Source organism: Euwallacea similis, unplaced genomic scaffold (genome assembly GCF_039881205.1).
Source record: "Euwallacea similis isolate ESF13 unplaced genomic scaffold, ESF131.1 scaffold_55, whole genome shotgun sequence".
Classification (NCBI taxonomy): Eukaryota; Metazoa; Arthropoda; class Insecta; order Coleoptera; family Curculionidae; genus Euwallacea; species Euwallacea similis.
Genome location: NW_027098680.1, coordinates 122,410 through 129,440, shown reverse-complemented (window position 1 = coordinate 129,440; position 7,031 = coordinate 122,410). Strand labels below are relative to the sequence as shown.

The window sequence follows — 7,031 nt, the reverse complement described above, 5'->3', positions numbered from 1 at the left end:
AACGTGTGCGTACAGCGACGGATAATAAGAATTATCCCTTTACCTTCGATCGCACGCGGTAGTGTACTGATCCCTAATCAGTACCCGCAAACACCTAACTAACCCGACACAGTAACAAAGTTGACAGAAGCAATTCAATTTTTAAATTAACAATTCTGTGCTCTTTTATTTAAGAAAGTTAGCTGTTAGATCGAGCGTTCGAAGAAAATTAGGAGGTGTTAGACCGACTAAACGAACTCCAGAACTTGTTGAAAAGGCAGTAACGGAACTAGTCTACGGGTAGAAAGAGACCTACAAGTGTACTTAGAACCTTCGAAGCAACTGATTAACGTAAAAAGCGAAAGGACGTAGAAAATAAATTTTTATTTTGAATTTTGGAACGTAACTTCGAAAAAACTCGAATTATAGAGCATGCAAAGATGTCACCGTCACTACCTCACTATCACATAAATATGTTTAAAAATGTTTCTGATTTTTTGAATAAATTTAACTCATAACATTTCTGTCAAGGGTAGTCAAGTGGAAAACTGTTGCATATGGAAATATTATCGGTCGATCGTGTGATCAGCTCTATTTTCACCTCCTTAAATTTGGTATTGGTGTCAACTCATGTATATAATAAATTTTACAATTTGTTAAAGGAACCGGACACGGGAAGATCGAAACACAGGGGTGGTGTTGGTCCAAAACGAGGTTTTTGCTCCAGTTATCAGCATAGCGAGGAAGGAGTCGTCGCGCAAAGAAAGCAGAAGAGGAGGACCGATGGGGTTTTTAGGGTACAAACTCAAAGAAAGGTTTGTCCGGCTTCGATACGTGGTGTGAAGTGAAAACTAGGTAAAAAGTATTTGGTAAAAGGTGTGGGTAAAGCTACAAAGAAGATGACACCGCCGATGGCTCAGGCCTAAAGTTCCCAGACCAGGAGCTTCAAAGAGTCGAGGGGTTGGGGCCCAGACAAGTAGCTTTGACCGAACTTTTCGAGGAAAGTGGAATTACTATGGTTTCTCACGTTCACGGATCCGTACTTAACTTAACTTTCCCAGAAGAGACACTCCTTCCTTCTTCGGGGGGTGTTCGAGTCGAACAGAAAAATAACATACTAACAGAAAGGTAGGTAATACACGGTAATTAACCCGAACTAACCTAAGTGTGGTCGTAGAGGTGGAGAGCTTTATGTTGATTGGTTGGTTCTCCTCGAGGTAAATAAACGAACGTACAATAAATTTAAAAAAAAGGAAACGAGTCTTTTACTAAATTTCTCAGAAGAAGGAAGAAGGAAACAATTATCGTTAAGAAATCGAGGCGATTTTAAGACGAGGTAAATTTCTCGTCTCTCTCGGGGAGCGGCACGGTACGGAGCTCCATTAGTTAAATTTTTGTCACTGAGCAGAGAGACAGACACACGTTCCTAATTTTTTCACCGATTAGGGTAATTGTATTTGGAACTCGGGTCAGTATAGTGGTTTTTTGTTTAATAATCGTGCCCCAAGGGCGTCCTTGACTAGACAAGAGGTAGAGGTCTTCGTTACATTAGGAAATAGGATTTTGTTAACTCGTGAGCGGAACGTCTTGGAACTCGATTAGAAATCGTCACAGGTATTTCCTCCGTCAGGCAGAAAGAAAATTTACTGATAATAGAGTCGTTTCGTTTGGAATTTTTAACTCGGTACGGTATTTTGTTTCGATTGAATTCGAATCGAATCGAAAGAACTTTAAAATTCGTACAAGCTCGCAACAAATAGAGGTTTGAGTTATTTTATTTCGTTAAGTCGGTCCCCGTGCCGCAAGGAAACGAATCGTTGTATCGACAAGAGGAACATTTGATAGTTTCAAAGCAAAACGAATCTAAAACATTATCGTTTTAGACTAGAACAAGAGCCACCAAGAACGTTTCTAAGTAGGCAGGAATTTAAATTTTTCGAAGGATTCGTATTTGACGTAGGAAGTTGTTGTACCCCAGAAAATAGAATCGTAAAGCCACCGAGCAGCCGTTTCCTTATAGAGATTTAGGATTTTACGGGAAGTATACGAAAGGAACCTTTTCCGAAAATGTCCTTTTTAGGAAGTGGAAGAAAGTCATCCCGAAAGGGACGAGCGGAGTGCACGAAGGAGATTAAAGGAATCGAACGACGGGGAAGCGACATCGTGGGAAGTAGTAAGAAGAGGGAAAGATTCGAGGATTATACGGTGTAAAAACACAAGAAGGGAAGAGATTTAAATAGGAATACAACGTATTCGTCATTTGCCACGAACGAGAAGAACGGGTGGACGTGGAAGGGTTAGCTCTAGAACGGAGGAGGAAGAGAAGGAGAAGAATAATTTGCTAGTGGATCGCTTTTTGTTTGTCGTCAGTAGATAATTAATTTGGGTAGTGAAATGGCAAAGGGAGCCACAAGTACGGTACTAAATTTGTTAATTTTGAAATGGCCGAAGCAAATCATAGAATAAAGAAGGAATATCCGACACAAAGTATACTTTTGTAAATCGAAAAGTAATTGAAATTTTAAAAATTTAATTGAAACGGTGAAAAGTCGAGATTACTCGTAATTTAGGTTCTTCTAGAAAGTACCTTGGGCCCTTATGGGTCGTGGCCAAAGATCACGATGTCGCAATCCGAGCCGTTCGAAAGTTATTCTCGAGCGTTTCAGATTTTAACCGTGTATTCTGCCGCTTCGAGTTGAAATCGAAGCAAAGTTTAAGATTTGTGAGCGTTTCGAATACGTCTTTTGGGAATTAATTTTGTTTTTTTGACAGAAATTTCTTTTTTCGGAATTACGAAAGGTACTTATTTAAGATGAATACGTTTCATAATTCAATCGAATAAGGAAATTAAATCTCCCACAGGAAACCGATTACCTTAAACTCGACTGGTTCAAGAGCGACGACATTGGTTAACACTAAGACGTCTCCCGCGAGAAAAGCGAGATGCGCCGATTGGCACACTTTTTGACACAATAGGGGAAACATTTTTTGAAAACTATTTTTATTTAAGCCCCATGATCGAAGGGCTTTGCCTTGATCTTTTATGTACGGGAAAAAGCGCTTATTTCGTTCCACGGCTCCGTTCATAATACAGTTTCTGTCGAAGTAGTCGAGAAAACTCCTCACGTCTACTAAGTCCGTTTTAACAAGCTTCTCCCAGTTTGTCATTTCCTAGAAGATAACAATGACGATTTATTTTAAATTAATTCCCAACAATCAAAAATCATATTAACTTTCTATAGTTTTCTTCATTTGCTCATTCTTCAATTTTAAAATTTCAATTTCATTCTCCATTTTTATTATTATTTGGATATCTTTTTCATTCTACATTTTTATTATTTGGATTTCTTTTTCTTTTTCTTTCTCCATTTTTATGAATTGGATTTTTTTTTCTTTCTCCATTATGGCCATTTTATTTTGGAGTTTGATTACTGTTCTTTGGTCCTCGGTGAGTTGGTTTAATATGTCGTGATATCTCTGCTCTGCCTGAAAATATATTATTTTTCATTAACAACTAAAGAACTTACCAGGGTCTCGTTCGATTCGGGTACCACAGAATTTACACCTCTTTTTTTTAAACAAACACCTAAGAGTAAAGTGAGTGCAAGAGAAAAGAAAAAATTGTGGAAAAGCATCCTTTTTTTGGAAAAAAAGAAATTCAAAATTTGACTATTTTGTGTTATTTCCAATAGGTGGTAAAGTATCTTTCGGGACCTGTAGAGTGAATCGGAGCGCTGGGTGTGGAGTAACTGAAACGTGCTTTTGACGCATTTTAGATTAGTTCATCTTAGGTCGGGTTATTTTTTTGTGTAATATCCTAATTTTTAGTAAAGAGCGAAAGATTTATTGGATTTTAAGAGCGTTCGAGTCATTTAAACGACCTAAAATAACCTAAAACGCACGAAAGCACGTTTTAGTTTCCCCACCCCAATTCGCTCCACGAGTCCCGAAAGGCACTTTACCACCTACACGTTTAAAACGAAAAATAAGAATTTCTTTTGCAAGCTCAGCCTCACAAATAGCACGAAATAGTAAAATCTTGAACCCACTGCGAAAGGAAATTCCAATAATTCTCCACATGCAGTACTCGTTCTAGTACTGATAGGGTATACAAAAACTAGGGACTGTAAAGTAATGAAATCCTAATCCTTTCTTTTGGGCGTTTTCGTACCGCTAGATGACTAATGAACACACTAATCGACTACAATGATCGATCCGTCATTGAATTATATCATTCAACCCCCGGAATCATTTTACCTAATTGGACCCAAAAACAAGTGCTAAAGTTCCCTAATGGTCCTTGAGATGGAACCCAAGAATAAAACAGCCCGAGGCGTGATAATGGGTCAGTGGTTCTCGGCATGGGCCGAAGTAGGTCGCCCTCGAGAGGGTGGCAGTACATAAAAGATGGGTATTGTATTGTTGGTGATAACCGTGTAATACACCGAATTATTGCAGGGTTATTAGTGTTTACTGGTAAGTACCAGTGTGAGTGAAAACAGTGGCAATCAGGATGTGGCGGAGACAGCAGCACTGTAATGGATTACTTACTCTACAGCTATGGATTCCGGGAACATGCACCGACGAGTGACACTCACTCGAGCGACACTGGATAGGTGACAGTACCCGGAAGTGTAGAAAGGGTTGGTTGCCTTTAAAAGGAGCAACAGCCCTGTGGAAGCTCTCTTCTTCCTCAGACTCTTGATCCGACCTTCGTGCTATACACGTCGCTGCTGAACGCTTACTATTCTGATTGATTTAGTCAGTTATCTTTATTATTTCAATATATTTATTTTCGTTATAAAATAAGTGAACGATCCTGTGTCGTGTGTTTTGATCGCCCTAGCCACTCCTAAACAGCCGATCTGAAAACCCCACGTAGACCATCAGGACAAGGAGCAGGTATGTCATTCGCCTGTCTACTGACAATAATACACATGTGGTGTATAGTTGTGTTAATGGCCATGTTGATAGTAATTGAAATCCTCTGCACTTGCCTGATAATCAGGGTGCGGGCGCCGTTCCTTTGGGTGTCGTGTCTTGTAACTTGGAAGTGTTGTTACCTGCGGCCCGAATGACACGGATCGGTCGGGATTGACCAATAAAGTCAATCCCTCACCTTTCTATTGGGATTCTGCCTATTGGCCATAGGTGTGAGTTCGGGGGAGCCTATACTCGTTTTAGGGGGGCACTAGCTAATTGTCGAAGATACTGATATTAATTAATGCGTGTAACTAATGTGAAGTAACAAGATGAGGACATCTACTGTTAGCGAGTGACGTAGTCACGAGGTAGAGTAGGGGGCCATACAACCCCCGGTGAGTACACCATAGTCCTAATTTCCCTGCAGTGCAGTAATCGAGAATTACACTTGTTTTCATGTACTCCCACCTGATCGGGACACCATGCTACTGGAGATGAATTTGCATTGTGATGACCCATGGAGCATTGTAAAATTGTAAGGTAATAGAGCTTAAGGATGGCTCGACTCCACCAGGGTGGAGTCCCCATCAAGAGAAGCACTCGTTTTTACAGGACAAGGTTTTGTTCCTTCTGATGCAAGGAGAACTTATTTTTGCTACCATGGCAAAGCACCGTTTTTATAAACGATCACATCAAATTCATTGTTGAGGTTCTAATATCTAAGGAAGTAGGAAACGTCAAAGATACCCACCATTTCTAATCCAGTTTCTCCGCACATAAACCAAAAGGGCAAAGGAAAGCCCGGAAGAGGTCAATTCAGTCAGACATGGAAGTGTGTTTTCACATTTATGCCAAAGATGATGGATCCTCATGCCATGTCCAAGTACATCACGGGTCTTTTTAGCCAAATACAGAGCAAGTCCAGATTTCTGCGTGTATTATTCTCGAAAACACGTGGCTCCACGTAATAGAAGTTCCCCGTCTTCCTAAGGAGAAAGATTAGTTTAAATTTGTAAGACAGCAAAGTACCAATTGAAAATTAAAATTGCCCCTTTAAAAGGAAAGTCAAGAAGGTAAATAATAACGGCCCTTATCCGAGGTATGTCGACGGAAGTTGGGCCTCAATATTTTTGTGTTTAAGACCTTGGGAATATTTTTAAATTCCTTTGATCAAATTATCTCATTGACATGCACTTCGTCAAGCAGGGTTTTGATTTTTTTAAGCCCATTTGTGGTGCATTACTTAACTTAAGCAAAACAAATTACTTCGTAAGTCGTCTCGGTGTTTATCGTTCCAAGAGCCATCTTACGAATGTCGAAATAGTTTGCCGGAATCTGCAAAGAAATTACCTTCTAATAGAAATCGTAAATTGGGGATTATTTGCCGAAGGAAACCGTTCACCATAGAATCGCGACAAGTTCCCTATTTTTTAAAAGGTAATTTCATCATTAGATTATCTGAATTATTCAACCCTCGAAGTTATAAATTGTTTAACAACTTAGAGCAAATATTTTATCAGTCCTTAAGTTTGGCAAAGTAGCGATAAACTTCATCATGAGACGAAGGGTAGGCGGACAGAGCATCTTTAAATAAAGCAGCCAAGAGTGGGAAAAGTCCTCGAAAGAAAGGGACTAGCAAGTACCCTCCTTTGGGCAAGAAAGACTCACCGGTATTGGGAAAAGTTAGGAAAAAAAAAGAAATGGATAGGGCGGAAAGGGAATCGAGTTGTAGGGATTTGCATTTCTTAACTCCCCAAATTATTAAATATTGGGAAAGTCAATAATTGTACCCCTACGTATTAATAGCGTAAGAAATTTAAAATTGGTACCGTCCCGGTAGATGTCAGAACTTTTTTGTCAAGAAATTGTCTTTGCGACAGAAAAGTATATTTTATATCTGGGGATACGTTTGCAAAAGGAAAATGCCTTTTTTTCATTTTAACAAATTTAGAAACATCGCACGTGTCGTTTCTAAGCCCGATCAGCTGTACCTGGACAAAGGGCAGGTAGTACCGATATCGCTTCATAGGTGAGATGATCCGGTCGAGTATTATCGCGGTGACGAGCAAGACCGGTGGTAACGCTCGCGGTGTTAATAATCGAGATAATCGGGATTTCTTTTGTTCTAA

At 39.7% G+C, this 7,031-nt stretch overlaps 1 protein-coding gene across 1 annotated transcript in view; it reads left to right on the top strand.

The window, feature by feature from the left end:
* The first annotated feature begins 275 nt into the window (after nt 1–275).
* The window catches only part of LOC136418994 (ras-specific guanine nucleotide-releasing factor RalGPS2-like), a 47,717-nt gene continuing 40,961 nt past the window's right edge, over nt 276–7,031 (top strand). The window contains exon 1 of the mRNA XM_066405195.1: nt 276–279. The gene's annotated coding sequence lies outside the window, so the exon portion shown is untranslated. The remainder of the gene's footprint in view (nt 280–7,031) is intronic.